Source organism: Microtus oregoni, unplaced genomic scaffold (assembly GCF_018167655.1).
Source record: "Microtus oregoni isolate MIOR12 unplaced genomic scaffold, Mior012 000006F_ref0000085, whole genome shotgun sequence".
Lineage (NCBI taxonomy): Eukaryota > Metazoa > Chordata > Mammalia > Rodentia > Cricetidae > Microtus > Microtus oregoni.
In genome coordinates, this window is record NW_024543065.1 from 41119009 (window position 1) to 41137235 (window position 18227).

Below are 18227 nucleotides of genomic sequence, written 5' to 3' on the forward strand. Positions count from 1 at the left end.
TCAAAGACAGGCACCTACTCAGAGTAAAGGGCTGGGAAAAGGCTTATCAAGCAAATGGTCCTAAGAAACAAGCAGGTGTGGCCATACTAATTTCTAACAAAGTTGACTTCAAACTTAAATCAATCAGAAGAGATGGAGAGGGACATTTTATACTCATAACAGGAACAATTCATCGGGATGAAGACTCAATCATGAATATCTATGCCCCGAATATAAAAGCGCCCACGTATGTAAAAGAAACATTACTAAAACTCAAGGCAGCCATCAAACCACACACACTAATAGTAGGAGACTTCAACACTCCTCTCTCACCAATGGACAGGTCAATCAGACAGAAACCTAACAGAGAAATTAGAGAATTAATGGAGGTAATGAAGCAAATGGACTTAACAGACATCTATAGATTATTCCACCCGAAGAGGAAAGAATATACCTTCTTCTCTGCAGCTCATGGAACCTTCTCGAAAATTGACCACATACTCGGTAACAAAGCTAACTTTCACAGTTACAAAAAAAATATTAGTAACCACCTGTGTATTATCTGATCACCATGGATTAAAGTTAGAATTCAACAACAATGCTACCCCCAGAAAGCCTACAAAGTCATGGAAACTGAACAGTCAACTTCTGAACCATACCTGGATTAAGGAAGAAATAAAGAAAGAAATTAAAGTCTTCCTTGAATTCAATGAAAATAAAGAAACAACATACTCGAACTTATGGGACACTATGAAAGCAGTGCTAAGAGGAAAGTTCATCGCACTAAGTGCCCACTTAAAGAAAACAGAGAAAGCACATATTGAAGACTTAACAGCCCACCTGAAAGCTCTAGAAAAACAAGAAGCACACTCAGCTAGGAGGAGTAGAAGATTGGAAATAATCAAACTGAGGGCTGAAATCAACAAAATAGAAACACAGAAAACAATCCAAAGAATCAATGAAACAAAAAGCTGGCTCCTGGAGAAAATCAACAAGATTGATAAACCCCTATCCAAACTAATCAAACGGCAGAGAGAGAATACGCAAATTAATAAGATCAGAAATGAAAAGGGGGACATAACCACAGACACAGAGGAAATTCAGAGAATCATCAGATCATATTACAAAAGCCTGTATAACACAAAACTGGAAAATGTAAAAGAAATGGGCACTTTTTTAAATAAATACCATATACCAAAGTTACACCAGGACCAGGTGAACAATCTAAACAGACCTGTTGGTCGCGAAGAATTAGAAGCTGTTATCAAAAACCTCCCTATCAGAAAAAAGCCCAGGACGAGATGGTTTCAATGTGGAATTCTACCAGAACTTCCAAGAAGAGCTAATACCCATACTCCTTAATGTATTCCACAATATAGAAACAGAAGGGTCATTACCTAATTCCTTTTATGAAGCTCCAGTTACTCTGATACCAAAACCACACAAAGACTCAACCAGGAAAGAGAACTACAGGCCAATCTCACTCATGAATATTGACGCAAAAATCCTCAACAAAATACTGGCAAACCGAATCCAAGAACACATTAGGAAAATTATCAATTATGATCAAGTAGGCTTCATTCCTGAGATGCAGGGCTGGTTCAACATACGAAAATCTATCAATGTAATCCAGCATATAAATAAACTGAAAGAAAATAACCATATGATCATCTCATTAGATGCTGAAAAAGCATTCGACAAAATTCAACATCCATTTATGTTAAAAGTCTTGGAGAGATTAGGGATACAAGGGTCATACCTAAATATAATAAAAGCTATATACAGCAAGCCGACAGCTAACATCAAATTAAACGGAGAGAAACTCAAAGCCATCCCACTTAACTCAGGAACACGACAAGGATGTCCACTCTCACCATACCTCTTCAATATAGTACTTGAAGTTCTAGCAATAGCAATAAGACAACATAATGGGATCAAGGGGATTCGAATTGGAAAGGAAGAAGTTAAACTTTCGTTATTTGCAGATGATATGATAGTGTACTTAAGCGACCCCCAAAACTCCACCAAAGAACTTTTACAGCTGATAAACAGCTTTAGTAATGTGGCAGGATACAAGATCAACTCCAAAAAATCAGTCGCCCTCTAATACACAAAGGATATGGAAGCAGAGAGGGAAATCAGAGAAGCTTCACCATTCACAATAGCCAAAAACAGCATAAAATATCTTGGGGTAAATCTAACCAAGGAAGTGAAAGATCTATTTGACAAGAACTTTAAGGCATTGAAGAAAGAAATTGAAGAGGATACCAAAAAATGGATGGACCTCCCTTGCTCTTGGATTGGGAGGATCAACATAGCAAAAATGGCAATTCTACCAAAGGCAATTTATAGATTCAATGCAATCCCCATCAAGATCCCATCAAAATTCTTCACAGATCTGGAGAGGACAATAATCAACTTTATATGGAAAAACAAAAAACCCAGGATAGCCAAAACAATCCTATACAATAAAGGATCTTCTGGAGGCATTACCATCCCTGACTTCAAACTCTATTACAGAGCTACAGTAATGAAAACAGTGTGGTACTGGCATAAAAACAGAGAAGTCGACCAATGGAATCGTATAGAAGACCCGGATTTTATCCCACAAACCTATGAACACCTCATTTTTGATAAAGGAGCTAAAAGTATACAATGGAAGAAAGAAAGCATCTTCAACAAATGGTGCTGGCACAACTGGATGTCATCCTGTAGAAGAATGAAAATAGACCCACATCTATCACCGTGCACAAAACTCAAGTCCAAATGGATTAAAGACCTCAATATCAGCCCGAACACACTGAAAAGGATAGAAGAGAAAGTGGGAAGTACCCTACAGGAGATGGGCACAGGAGATCGCTTCCTATGTATAGCCCCAGAAGCACAGACATTAAGGGCAACATTGAATAAATGGGACCTACTTAAACTGAGAAGCTTCTGTAAAGCAAAGGACATAGTCACTAAGACACAAAGGCAACCTACTGACTGGGAGAAGATCTTCACCAACCCCACAACAGACAAAGGTCTGATCTCCAAAATATATAGAGAACTCAAGAAACTAGACTTTAAAATGCTAATTAACCCAATTAAAAAATGGGGCACTGATCTGAACAGAGAATTCTCAGTAGAGGAAGTTCAAATGGCCAAAAGACACTTAAATTTGTGCTCAACTTCCTTAGCAATCAGGGAAATGCAAATCAAAACAACTTTGAGATATCATCTTACACCTGTCAGAATGGCTAAAGTCAAAAACACCAAGGATAACCTTTGCTGGAGAGGTTGTGGAGGAAGGGGTACCCTCATCCATTGCTGGTGGGAATGCAATCTTGTGCAACCACTATGGAAGTCAGTGTTTCGGTTTCTTAGGAAATTCGGGATCAACCTACCCCTGGACCCAGCAATACCACTCTTGGGAATATACCCAAGAGATGCCCTATCATATGACAAAAGCATTTGTTCAACTATGTTCATAGCAGTATTATTTGTAATAGCCAGAACCTGGAAACAACCTAGATGCCCTTCAATGGAAGAATGGATGAAGAAAGTATGGAATATCTACACATTAGAGTACTACTCAGCGGTAAAAAACAATGACTTCTCGAATTTTGCATGCAAATGGATGGAAATAGAAAACACTATCCTGAGTGAGGTATCCCAGAGCCAAAAGATGAACATGGGATGTACTCACTCATAATTGGTTTCTAGCCATAAATAAGGGTCACGGAGTCTACAATAGGTGAATCTAAAGAAGCTAAGTAAGAAGGGGAACCCAAGGAAAAACATATAGTTATCCTCTTGGCTAAGGGAAGTAGACAAAATTGCCGGGGAGAAAATTGGGATCTTTGGGTGGGGTGGGTTGGGGGTAAGGGGAGATGGGGAGAGAAAAGTTAGAAGGGAAGGAGGTCGGGCCTTGGGAAAGCAGGAGGATTGGGATAAAGGAAGGTTGGACAGGGGAGCACGGAACCACAATTCTTAGTTAAGGGAACCACTTTAGGGTTGGCAAGAGACCTGACCCTAGAGGGGCTCCCAGGTGCCCATGCTGAGGTCCCCAGTTAGTTCCTTGGGCAGTTGAGAATAGGGAACCTGAAATGACCCTATCCTAGAGCAATACTGATGAATATCTTGCATATCATCATAGAACCTTCATCTGGTGATGGATAGAGATAGAGACAGAGACCCACACTGGAGCACTGGACTGAGCTCCCAAAGTCCCAATGAGGAGCAGAAGGAGGGAGAACATGAGCAAAGAAGTCGGGACCACGAGGGATGCACCCACCCACTGAGACAGTGGAGCTGATCTATTGAGAGCTCACCAAGACCAGCTGGACTGTGACTGAAAAAGCATGGGATAAAACTGGACTCTCTGAACATGGCGAACAATGAGGGCTGATGAGACGCAAAGGACAATGGCACGGGGGTTTGATCCTACGTAATGTGATGGCTTTGTGGGAGCCCAGCCAGTTTGGATGTTCACCTTCCTAGATATGGACGGAGGTGGGAGGTCCTAGGTCTTACCACAGGGCAGAAAACCCTGACTGCTCTTTGGACTGGAGAGGGAGGGGGAAAGGAGTGGGGGGAGGGGGAGAAGGGTGGGAGCAGGGGGCGTAGGGTGGGAGGAGGGGGAGGGAAATGGGAGGCTGGGATGAGGTGGAAACTTGTTTTTTTTTTTTTCTCCTTTTCTCAATAAAAAAAGTAAGAAAAAACTCATTCCCTCACTAAGGTTGGCTTGGTGGAGTTGTGTTATTGTTTCTGCCAATGATATTTCATCTGGATGATTAAGCAGTATTTATGAGTCTCCAAAAACATCATCTAATATTCTTAAAGCATCTCCATGGCTGGGATGCATACTGGGCACGATAGGAACCTCAAAACACTGTGAGGGCTCTTTCCCATCTTGCAAGATGGCGGGTGAAAAAGCCGAGAAACCTGATACAAAAGAGAAGAAACCTGCAGCCAAGAAGGCTGGCGGCGATGCCCTTGCCGCTGGTGCAGCCAAAAAGGGTGACCCTAAGACTAAAAAGCTCAAGAAGGGGAAGCCCCATTGCAGCCGAAATCCAGTCCTTGTTAGAGGAATTGGCAGGTACTCCCGATCTGCTATGTATTCCAGAAAGGCCATGTACAAAAGGAAATACACAGCTGCGAAAACCAAGGTTGAAAAGAAGAACAAAAAGGAAAAGGTCCTTGCCACTGTCACAAAACCAGTTGGTGGTGACAAGAATGGTAGTACCCGGGTGGTTAAGCTTCGAAAAATGCCCAGGTATTATCCTACCGACGATGTGCCTCTGAAGCTGCTGAGCCATGGCAAAAAGCCCTTCAGTCAGCACGTGAGACGCCTGCGTGCCAGCATCACTCCTGGGACTGTCCTCATCATCCTTACCGGGCACCATAGGGACAAGAGAGTGGTTTTCCTGAAGCAACTGGGCAGTGGTAAACCATTGTGACAGTAAACTGCTTTTGACAGGACCTCTTGCCCTCAACAGAGTTCCTTTAAGAAGAACACATCAGAAGTTTGTCATCGTCCCCTCTACAAAAGTCGATATCCCCAAACACCTGACTGATGCTTACTTCAAGAAAAAGCAGTTGCGTAAGCCCAGGCATCAGGAGGGTGAGATCTTTGACAAAGAGAAGGAGAAATATGAGATTACAGAGCAGCGCAAGGCTGATCAGAAAACCATGAACTCGCAAATTCTGTCAAAGATCAAAGCTGTTCCTCAGTGGGCTTGGGGACAAATCTGTTACTGGGAACTCTCTTGTAGGACTGACTCTTGGCCTCAGGAAACTAGAACTTGGCAAGTATATGTGTCCTCAGGTACTTCAGGTCCTTCATCCTCACTGAGAAAAAAAGAGAACCTCTTGACAGCGGGGATGGAGAATGGCACATGTGAACAGTTGTGGTGAAACTGAAAAAGATCATGGGGAAGAGTACAGGGATCCAAAGCCTGTATGCTATAACACAGCTGTTGGTATTCATGAAGTGATACTTTCAAAGGCTGTCCCCAGGACAGCTCAAGGATCATTGATTTCCTAAGGAGTGCACATAACCATCTCAGATACCGCAAATTATTAATTTGACAAAATAAAACCTATATTCCTGGCACAGAGTGACCTAAATGATGTCTGAAATGAAGAATGAGACTCTCATCCATTTATTAAATGATCTTATAATGGGAAACACATCTCTGATTCTACCAGAGGCATCCTAGTGATCAGTTATACTCTGAGGTTGGTGATAATAGGTAAAAGAACACTAAAGGATCTCAGCTCAAGTACCTAACTGCAAAAAAATAGTCTGTTCTTTTGTATTGTTTTTACTGAGCTTTATATTTTTCTCAACTCCCCTCCTTTTCCCTCACCTTTAGTTTTACCCTCTCCCATGGTCCCCATGCTCCCAATTTACTCAGGAGGTCTGGTCCTTTTCTACTTCCCATGTAAATTAGATCCGCGTATGTCTCTCATTGGGGCTTCTTTGTTGTTTAGGTTCTCTGAGATTGTGAACTGTAGGCTGGTTTTTTACTTGCTTTATGTAAAAAAGCCACTTATAAGTGAGTACATATTATATGTGTCATTCTGAGTCTTGGCTACCTCACTCAATATAATGTTTTCTAAATCCATCCATTTGCCAGAAAATTTCAAGATGACATTATTGTTTTTATTATTTATTTTGTACTGCTGTGTAGTGCTCCATTTTCCTTATCCATTCTTTAGTCAAGGGGCATTTAGGTTGTTTCAAGGTTCTGTCTATGACAATCAATGCTGCTATGATCATAGCTGAGTTCATGTCCTTGTGGTACAAGTGAACATCTTTTAGATATGTACCCAAAAGTGGTATTGCTGGGTCTTGAGGTAGGTTGTTTGCTAATTTTCTGGGAAATTGCCAAACTGATATTCAAAGGGGCTGTGCCAGTTTGCACTCCTACCAGCAATGGAGGAGTGTTTTCATTACCCCACATCCTCTCCAGCATAAATTGTCATCAGTGGTTTTGATCTTGGCCATTTTTACAGGTATAAGATGGGATCCTAGGGTTTTTGATTTGCATTTCTCTGATGGCTAAGGATGTTGAGCATTTCCTTAAGTGTCCTTCAGTCATTTTAGATTCCTCTTTTGAGGGTTCTCTGTTTAGGTCTGTACCCCATTTATTTATTGGATTATTTGTTCTTTTAATGACCAATTTCTTGAGTACTTTGTAAATTTTGGAGATCAGTCCTCTGTCTGATGTGGGATTGATGAAGATCTTTTCCCATTCTGTAGGCTGTTGTTTTGTCTTGTTGGCCATATACTTTGTTTTACAGAAGATTCTCAGTCTTAGGAGGTCCCATTTATTAATTGTTTCTCTCAGTGTTTATGCTGCTGGGGTTATATTTAGGAAGTGGTCTCCTGTGCCAATGTGTTCAAGTATACCTCCCACTTTCCCTTCTATGAAGTTTACTGTGGTTGGTTTTATGTTGAGGTCTTTGATCCATCTGGTCTTGAGTTTTGTGCATGGTGATAGATATGGATCTATTTTCATTCTTCCATATGTTGATACCCAGTTATGCCAGAATCATTTGTTGAATATGCTTTCCTTTTTCCATTTTATACTTTTTGCTTCTTTGTCAAAAACCAGATATTCATATGTTGTAGAGGCCCACTTGTTTGTTCCTGGCTGCTCAGCCCCAAAATAATCAGTCAGAAACTTTATTATTTGCAATACTATTTAGCCAATAGCTTAAACATATTGCTACCTAACTCTTACAACTAGAATTAACCCATATCCATTATTTTATATTTTACCATGGGGTTTGTGGCCTACTGGCAAGGTTCTGTCTGGTGGCTTGCATCTTCCTCCTCTGGCAGCTCCCTGGTGGCTCCTAACCATGCCTTCTTTCTCCCAGCATTCAGTTTAGTTTTTTCCACCTACCTCTATTCCACCCTGTCAGGCCCAATACAGATTCTTTACTAACCAATGATATCCATAGCATACAGAGGGGAATCCCACATCATAGGTGTGTGGATTGCTCTCTGTGTCTTTGATTCTGTTCCATTGGTCCTCCTGTCTTTTTATGCCAATACCAGGCTGTTTTCATACTGTAGCTCTGTAGTAGAGTTTGAAGTCAGGGATTGTGATGCCTCTAGATGTTTCCTTATTGTACAAGATTTTTTGGCTATCTTTGCTTCACTAGGAACATGGACTATAGGCTCATTGTCCTTTGCTTTATAACTTTTATCCACTTATGAGTGAGTATATACTATGATCTTCTTTGTGGGTCTGATACCTCACTCAGGGTGGCATTTTCTAGTTCCATCAATTTGCATGCAATTTTCAAGAAGTCATTGTTTTTACCATGGAGTAATACTCCATTGTTTGCATGCAATTTTCAAGAAGTCATTGTTTTTACCATGGAGTAATACTCCATTGTATAAATGTACCACATTTTCTTTATCCATTCTTCAGTTGAGGGGCATCTTGGTTGATTCCAGGTTTGGGCTATTACAAATAATGCTTCTATGAACATAGTTGGACAAATTTCCTTTTAGTATGATTGAGTAGAATATAATATGATCAGTTAATTGAGCTCATAGGGGCTCACAGAGACTGGACCACTAACCAGAGATCTTGCATGGAACTGACCTAGGCTCTCTGCACATACGTTACAGTTGTGAAGCTTGGTCTTCTTGTGGATCTAATAACAGTGGGAGCAGGCCTTTCTCTGACTCTTTGATTTTGAGACCCTTTCCTCCTTCTGGGTTGTTTTGCCCAGTCTCAGTAGGAGGTGCCTAGTCTCACTGAAACTTGATATATTAAGACTGACTAATATACATGGGAGGCCTGCCCTTTTCTGAAGATAAAGGTGGAGTTGATGGAGGGCAGGACTGGGAGAAAAAGAGGGAAGGGATTTATAACTAATACAAACAAATTTTTAAAAATGATCGAATACATTATTAAAACTTAGCCACTAGAGTAAAGGCTAACATTGGAACTGACATTTATATTTACTGGGAGAGTGAAAATTAATTCTGATTATAGAGAAATGAAACAAACCTTGAATGGGTTGTAGGGATACTTTATTACTATCTATGATATAAACAGAGGGTACAGTCACAAAGCAGAGAAATAAAAACCTCTCACATGGAGTAGATATTTTCCCTTCCTGAAAAAATAGCCCCATGGTCCATGATACAGAACAAATATGAGGACATCAAGTAGGACGGACCTGGAGTCGGTGTGCAGGCATGAATTGAAAATGAAGCTTATATTCAGTTTAATTATGGAAGGAGAGAAGCCGTTCAATTTAGCAACAGGAACTGGAGATGCATTATCAGGAGTTTTCTTCTCTGTTGTTGAGAGACAGCGATCACACACTCTCTCACCTAAATCAGGATTGGTGGAGCCCACTCTGGCAGAAATCAGTTGGGGGTACCCTAACAGAGGGTGCTGAAATGTTAGATTAATAGAAATGAAAACAGAAACACAGAATAGACTAGGAAGACTGAAAGCTAATACCAAACAGCCCTGAATTTATTTCTCAGCTAGCACATATACTACAGGCAAAAAGCAGAACACAGAGAAACCCTGTCTCGAAAAAAATAAACTAACAAAAAAAAAAAAAGCAGTACCATCAGCTAACCAACCCCCTGCACTCTCCCTGTGAGGAAGCTCAAGCAGGAGCACTATCTTATTCAGCTAAGCAGCTTCTAATCCCTAATGAGGAATGCCTTTTGTTGACAAACACCAACTCAAATCTTAGTAGAAAAATGTGCTCTTTCAAATGGGCAAAAATGTTCTTTCCCATGGTCTTAATCAGAACTTTCTCACAGCCCTCAAGGTTACTGGAAAAAGCAGTTAAGGAAATCTTGAACTCAAATGACTTTAAATGACTCCAGATGTAAACCGAGCAACATGTGGTCTCCCACACAGGATCTCTGAATTCTCTTACGTCTAAGATGTTAGTGTCAGAGTAGTTCCTGACTGTGAGAGCATCTAGAGTTGTCTTGGCCTTCTCATGCTACAGAATAAGTCTGATTGAGTGAGCACTGAGTTCCTATCCTCGGGGCACTTTATTTTCACTTTACACATTAATGCAATTTATGTTTCTTAGAAAAAAATACTCTACTGCCATCTCCTGATCATTTGTCATTTCTCCACTTGCCAATCCCCAGTCTCATCCCTAACAAAATAGCAGATCATTTGTATGGGCTGTGCTCACTATCTGGCTGCCTTCCATAGGGATTACCCAAGTTCTTTGAGAAACCAGTAATACTGATAAAAAATCTCATCCAAATAAAATAAAAGGTCAAGGGAGAAGATCCAAATTAATGGGTACATCACAACAGAAGCCTATGAAATCCATAGAATTATAAGGACATACTTTAAAAGTCTGTTCTCCACCAAATTGGAAAAAGTAAAATATATGGATATATTTATTAATACATAACATTTACACAAGTAAGTAAAATCGAGATTGGATAAAAAAATTAAACAGATTTATAATCCACAGTGAAATAGAAGCAACAATTACTAGTTTGCCAACCCCCCAAAAAGTTCAGGGGCAGATGATTCAACAGAGAATTCTACCAGACCTTCAAAGGAGAATTAGCTGCAGTTCTTTTCAAATTATTACACAAAAATTAAATAAACAAAATTATCATTGTATCTTTTTTACAAGGATTACTCTGACACCCAAATCACATAAAGACACAACAAAGAAAGAGAATTACAGACCAACTTTCTTTATCAACATAGATAAAAAAATTTGCACTAAAACACTTGCAAACCAAACCTAAAGGCACACCAAAAAGATCATCTACCATGGTCAAGGAGGCTTTATCCCAGAAATTCGGGGCTCATTCAACATATGTAAATCAATAAATATTATTCACTATATAACCATACTGGAAGACAAAATTCACATGATCATCTCATTATATGTGGAAAATGCCTTTGAAAAAGCCCAACACCTCAACTCTGAGATTCCATCTTTAAGAATGGCCAAGATCAAAAACACTGATTGACAACTTATGTTGGAGAGGTTGTGGGGAAAAGGGAACACTTGTGCATTGCTAGTGGGAATGCAAGCTGGTACTTGCTCATCCCCAGTCCTTTTGGATGTCAGTGTGGTGATTTCTCTGAAAATTAGGAAACAACCTTCCTCAAGACCCACTGATACCACTTTTGGGTATATATCCAAAGGATGCTCAATTTTGCCACAAGGAAGTGTGCTCATCTATGTTCATAACAGCATTGTTTGTCATAGCCAGAACCTGGAAGCAACCTAAATGCCTCTCAACCAAAGAATGGATAAGGAAAATATGGTATATTTACACAGTGGAGTACTACACAGCAGAAAAAATAATGACATCTTGAATTTTGCAGGAAAATGGATGCAGCTAGAAAACATATTTTCAGTGAGGTACCCCAGTCACAGAAAGACAATTATCATATGTACTCACTCATAGGTGATTTTTAAACATAAAGCAAAGACAACCAGCCTACAAACCACAATCCCAGAGAACTTAGACAACAATGAGGACACTAAGAGAGACTTACATAGATCTAATCTAAATGGGAAGTAAAAATAGACAAGATATCCTGAGTAAATTGGGAGCATGGGGACCTTGCGGGAGGGCTAAAGGGGAAGGGGAGCAGAGAAAAATGTAGAGCTCAATAAAAATCAATACAAAGAAAAGAAAAAGAAAAATACCTCTTCATGATAAAAGTCCTAGAGAAGCAGGGGAAAATTAATAGAAAGCCACATCAAATATATATTTAAATGTAGATAATCTCAAAGCATGTTCACTAAAATCAGGAACATGACATGATTGTCCATTTTCTCCAATTTGTTTACTATAGTACTTGAAGTCTTAACTAGAGCAAGAAGACAACTGATGGAGATAAGGGTGATATGATTAGGAGAGGAAGAAGTCAAAGTATATTCATTTGCAAGTAATATAAGTGTATACATAAATTATCCAAAACCTACAACAGAAACTACATTATATTAAAAACATTTTGAGCAAAGTATCAGAATAAAATTTTTACATACAAAGTCAGTAGGCTTCTTAGATACAAATGATAAATAGATTGAGAAATTAATTAAGGAAATAATGCTTTACACAAGACTGTCAAAACTGAAAACAAAATCTTCAGGTAACTTTAACAAAGCAGGTGAAATATTGTATAATAAAAATTTTTAATAATGCCAAGTGGTAGTGGTGCAAGCCTTTAATCCCAGCACTTGGGAGGTAAAGGCAAGTGTATCTCTGATTTTGAGGCCAGCCTGGTCTACAAGAGCTAGTTCCTGAACAGGCTCCAAAACTACAGAGAAACCATGTCTCAAAAAAAAAAATTAAATAGTGAAGAAAGAAGTTTAAGATAATATCAGAAGATGGAAAGATTAATATATTGAAAACTTCCGTCCTACAAAAGACAACCTACATGTTTGCTATAATCCCAATCAAAGTTCTAACACTACTCTTAATAGGATCCTGGACCTGGATGGAGCAGAGAGGACCTTGGACTTCCCACAGGGCAGGGAATCCAGACTGCTCTTCAGACTGGAGAGGGAAGGGGAATGGAGTGGGGGGAGGGGGAGCAGAGTGGGAGGATGAGTAGGGAAATGGGAGGTGGGGAGAAGGTGGAAATTTTTTCAATAAATAAATAAATAAATAAATAAGAAATTAAGAGAATAGTTTTTAGCTTCAAATGGAAATACAAAAAAAATTAAATAAAACCAGGGTAGCTAAAACAATCCTGAATAACAACTATTAGAAGTATAACCATCTCCAATCTCTAATTAAACAGCCAAGCTATAGTGATAAAAACTGAATGAAATTGTTATAGAAACAAATACATTGATGCATGGCCTTGAACTGAAGACACAGACATAAATCGACACACCTATGAACACCTGATTTCTTATTTAAGATATCAAGAAATTCACAGTAGAAATAAGACACAATCTTCAAAATCTGGACAGTTGCATGTAGAATAATGCAAATAAATCTATATCATCACGCAGAAAGCATAACTCAAGTGAATCAAAGACTTTTTATATAAAACCAGATATACTGATCCTGATAGTACAAAAATGAGGAATAATCTTGAACTCATTGGCAGAGGAAAAGACTTTCTGAAGGGAATAGCAATAGCACAGGCAATAAAAACAACAATTAATGAATGGGACCTCATGAACTGAAAAGTTTCTGTACTGCAATGGACAGCATTTTTCAGACAAAGAAGCAGGTTACAGAATAGCAAAATAGTTTCACCAACTACACATCCAATAGAGTGTTATATACCAAAAATACATAATGAAGTAAAATAAACTGGACATCCAGAAAACAAGAAGCACAATTAAAATTTGGGGTATGTATCTAAACAGCGAATTCTGAAAAGATGAAACACAAATGTCTGAGAAACACTTAAAGAAATGTCTGATATCCCTGGGAAATGAAAATCAAAACTATTTTGAGATTTCATTTTACACCAGTCAGTATGGCAAAGATCAGTAAAACAAATGACAGTTATTGGTGATGAGATTGTAGTAGAGGGGAAAACTCATCTATTGATGGTGGGAGTGAAGACTTGTACATACTACATGGAAATCAGTTTAGTGGTTCCTTGGGAAGCTAGCTGTAGATCTACTTCAAGATCAAGCTATAGGCCTCTTGGATATATACACAAAGGTCTCTACATTCTGCTACAAAGCCACTTTCTTAAAAATGTTCCTTGCTACTCTGTTCATCATAACCAGAAATTGCAGCCTGCCTAGTTGCCTGTCCACAGATGAATGGATGGCTAAGGGAAGTGTGGTGCAGTCACACAACAGAGCAGTGCTTAGCCCTTAAAAATATGAAATCAAAAAATCCACAGCTGAATTGATAAATGTAGAAAAAATTATCCTGCATCAAGTTACCCAGAACCAAAATGATGAGTATGACCTGGATTCACTAATAGGTGGATGCTTGCTGTTAAGTTTGTGATAAACAGACTGCAGATAAAACTCCAGAGGTTAGATATAGAGTAAGGGATAAAGATGAAGGAAATGGGCTCCCTAAAAAGAGAAAATAGAATAGATACTTATGGATAGACAGGATGCATGTGGGGGACTGGTACAGGAGGAGCATATAAGGACATTGAGGGAGGAGACTTTATGGGAGGGAATACAGGAAGGAAAATCTAAAACTAAGTAACTTTGGAGGAGTCATATAAACTTCTAAAGCAGCAGAAGATTCCTAAAACATAAACATGCAGAGAAGAGCTCCAAGTGAAATTACCAAATAATGTGGGAAACAAAGCCCCAACTCTAGACACCTTTCCCTACCAAGTAAAGCCTTAAGTGTCATGAACAGGTTACATCTAATCTAGTTGCTGGTCAAGGGGTACCCATGATGCTCCCAAAGAACCTATGTCATTGCCATGTATGTTGGTTGAGCTCCACAAACTGATGGATTTCCTCTACATGATTTCTCTCTCTCTCTCTCTCTCTCTCTCTCTCTCTCTCTCTCTCTCTCTCCTCTCTCCTCTCCCTCTCCCTCTCCCTCTTCCTCTCCCTCTCCAAATGCTGCCCATTCAGAGAACAAGAAAAAAAGCCCAAAGGCTCAGTTCTTGATGGCAATTGCAATTTCCTCCCCTGAAGTTGCCAACTGCCTGAATTACCACTGAAGTGCTCAGCTTTTAACCATACTTGGGCACAAAGCCAGCTTGTGGAGGACACGTCATCAGCCCTCACCTACAGTCTTTAAAACTTTTCTGCCCTGGCTTCTGCATATAGTTTATCTGGCCTCCATCTCTGGGACCAGAGAACCAAGTTGCTTTGATCTCTAAACCTGTTGGTCTACTTTTAACTCCACTTTATCTTACTTACTGCACTGATGGAGAGACTTATTATTGTGGGGGGGGGGTCGTGAAGAAAGTCTAATATCCTGTTGCTGAAACCTGGGAAGAAGTCAAATTTTCAGCCCAGGGGACCGGTTACATTGGTGGTGTGAGGGGCCGACCTTCTCTCTCTCTATTTCACTCCACCAGACATGACTGACTTTCAACTAGTCCTAATTTTTCAACTAAATACTTTTATCAGCCACTACCTAAAGAGCTACTGGGTACCTCTTCTGAGTCCAAGACACCCTGGATACCCTGGTAAACCATGGTCTTTCCAGGGCAAGCCTATTCTGCTCCAGAGCAGAGACAATCTCTGTTCTAAGGAGCATTTGGGTTCAGAGATATCTTTCCCAAAAGCTATCCCACCACCACTGCTTGATCCCACGCTATCATATGTGATGCCTTGGCCTAGTCTTTAGTGTTTGGCACAGGCTTGGAAATGGGCAGTGTTGGAACTTAATGCTGATTCTGAGTCACCCCTGGAGTGTTTGCTGCAAAGAAATTTGTCTAAATTGAGTCTGTCTCACACCATATGATACAAATGCTTGATTTTTGTGTGTGTGTCTTGGCCTCAGTACACTTTAGAAAGCCAGTCTAAATGGCCACTGGATGGCACTCTTGACTTTAATATCCTCCGTGATCTTGAAAATTTCTGTCTGCCTAAGGGACAAATAATTTGAACTCCCTGATGTCCAGGGTTTTCAGGTTCTGTGCTCCCATCCCTCCTTCTGTAGCCAGTGGTTGGTGGCTCAGCTCTTGCTGGCTAAGTTTGCAGTGCCTTCTGATGCCATTTAATCCAGAGACTTGGATTCTGAACCCTTTTCCATGACTGAGTCACTGGAGATGTTAGGATCCCTTCCCCCTGAACCCTGGTTGTCACTCCCCCTCTTACATCACCTATCTAGTGGCGAGCCTTCTTCCCTTCTTCCCCCATTTGGGACAAAGGTTAAGGGCCAACCTTCTCCCTCTTACCCACTTCCCTCTTTTCATCTTCCACTTGCTACTGCCCCTCCTTTGCCTCTATCACCGCAAGCCCTACTTCCCCTTTCATTTTTACAATGCCACAACCTGCACCCTGGCTCCTGTCCACACACTTGTCTACTCCCCCTGAATACTCCCATGTGGCTTCTCATACTCAAACTTTGTAGACCCCTGCTCTTTTTTTCCCCTTTTGAGAGTTGGCTGGACCTGATGGAGTTGGTTGTTCCTGTTTCTTTCTCCCTTCAAGGTCTCTCTCATTTGGGTTCTTTTTCTGCTAATCCTTCTGCCTATATCAAAGAATTCTGTTTTCATTCTCAAGCTTATGATCTGACCTTGCAGGATCATTTTGTCATCTAGGTCTCCACTCTCACTCCCTAGGGGAGTGGATAAATTCAGGGAGTGTTTAAACAGTATGCAGACCATAATCACCTAGTGGACGATATGGTGCCTATAGGTGACATGGCATTGCTGGCTATAGAACCCAACTGGGTCTACCATCTGGGTCAAAATGGCTGCCAGGGGAAGAACCTCATGGATCACTGCCTCCTTCAGGGTATGGAGATAGTTTCAAAAAAAGCAGTTAATTTTGATAAGCTCCATGAGATACAGTGAGGTGGTGAAATTCCAGCCATTTTTTTTCTAAATTGACTACAGGATACTATAGTTCAATATACCCACCTTGATCCTGACTTCACAGCAGAAGCCACAGTCCTGGCTATGCATTTCATTTCTATGTTATTGACAGATATTAGAAAGAAACTGAAAAAAAAGGCTGAGATTGGTTCCAAATCCCTGTACAGGAATTTGTGAAAATAGCTTTTAGCATTTTTAATTTCATAGCACCTGAGAGGAGGTGGCTGAGTCTTCTTGGAAGGATCAGCTGCAACAGAAGGCTATGCTTCAAGCTCGAGGTTTGGCAGCTGCCCTGAGGCCAATGGCACTCATACAGAGTGAACTACATCCTGCTAGGGCACAGCCAAAGTCAACTTTGCCAGGGCCCTCTTAAAATGTGGCTAGGAAGACCACTGGTCCTGTGGGTGCCCCAATCATCAGTTGCCCACGAGATCACACCCTGTCTTCTTGCAGCCTGACTACTGGATGCTAGAGTGTCCCCATGTGGGCTTTCCCTCTGTGCAGTGCCCTGGAGGTCAAGTCCCACCAGCACAGTTATCTGAGATTTCTCCAGTCTTCAAGCTCCTTAGGCTGGATCAGGACTGATGACACTCAAACTTAGAGACTCCAGTCACCTTGCCGAGACCAGGGTAAACTGCTGTGGGATAATACTCTTGTATCCTGTAAAGATTTGTCACTTGTATTGGTTTAATAAAGCACTCACTGGCCAGTAGCCAAGCAGAAAGTATAGGTGGAGTAACTAGACAAGGAGAATTCTGGGAAGAGGAAAGGCTCAGTCTTCAGTGGCCACCCAGATGCAGAGGAAGCAAGATGAAAATGCTGCACTGAGAAAAGGTACCACGTCACGTGGCAAAATGTAGATAAGAATTATGGGTTAATTTAAGTTGTGAGAACTAGTAAATAATAAGCCTGAACTAACAGGCCTAACAGTTTATAATTAATATAAGCCTCTATGTGTTTCTTTGGGACTAAATTGCTGCAGGACTGGGTAGGGCAGAAACTTCCATTTACAGTAAATATCCCAGGTAGCAGATAAGTCCATCACCTTTCTGGTGCACAAGGGGGTCATCTTTTCTGTCTTTGTCTCTCACTTTGTGATGGAGGAAGGCCATTGGTTAAAAAAATAAAGAAACTGCTTGGCTGGCCCTCATAGGTTAAAACATAGGTGGGAGGAGTAAACAGAACAGAATGCTGGGAGGAAGAGGAAATGAGCTCAGACTTGACAGCTCTCCTCTTGGGAGCAGACACCTCAGCAGAGACGCCATACTCTGCTCTCCTGGGCAGACGCGATTCAGCTCTGACCCAGGATGGACGTAGGCTAGAATCTTCCCAGTAAGACCGGTGCTCACAGATTATTAGAGATAGGTTGATCAGGATATCAGAATTAGCCAGTAAGGGCTAGAGCTAAAGGGCCAAGCAGTGTTTAAATGAATACAGTTTGTGTGTAATTATTTCGGGTAAAGCTAGCCGTGCGGGCGGCCGAGTGCCGGGAACGCAGCCCACCGTTCTTATTACTACAACTTTGGTCCTACATTTACCTCACCAATTTCTGTCACAGGGGTGGATGAGACCTTTTTTTTTCTGCCAAAGACCCTGCAACTTCCCTGCATTCTTACAGAATGACTCTTCCCACAGTCTTTTCTGCTTATACCCATTTGCCCAGTTTCTTTACTTGGCCATAATATACTCAGCTCCCTTGGGGCCACACTCTCCTGACCCCTACCCTCTCTTCTGACCCCCCATCTTCTTCTTTCCTTACTGCTTCACAGGTCCCTA

At 40.7% G+C, this 18227-nt stretch overlaps 1 pseudogene; it reads left to right on the forward strand.

The window, feature by feature from the left end:
- Positions 1–4880: 4880 nt before the first annotated feature.
- LOC121449807 overlaps positions 4881–18227 on the forward strand; it is a 50531-nt pseudogene continuing 37184 nt past the window's right edge.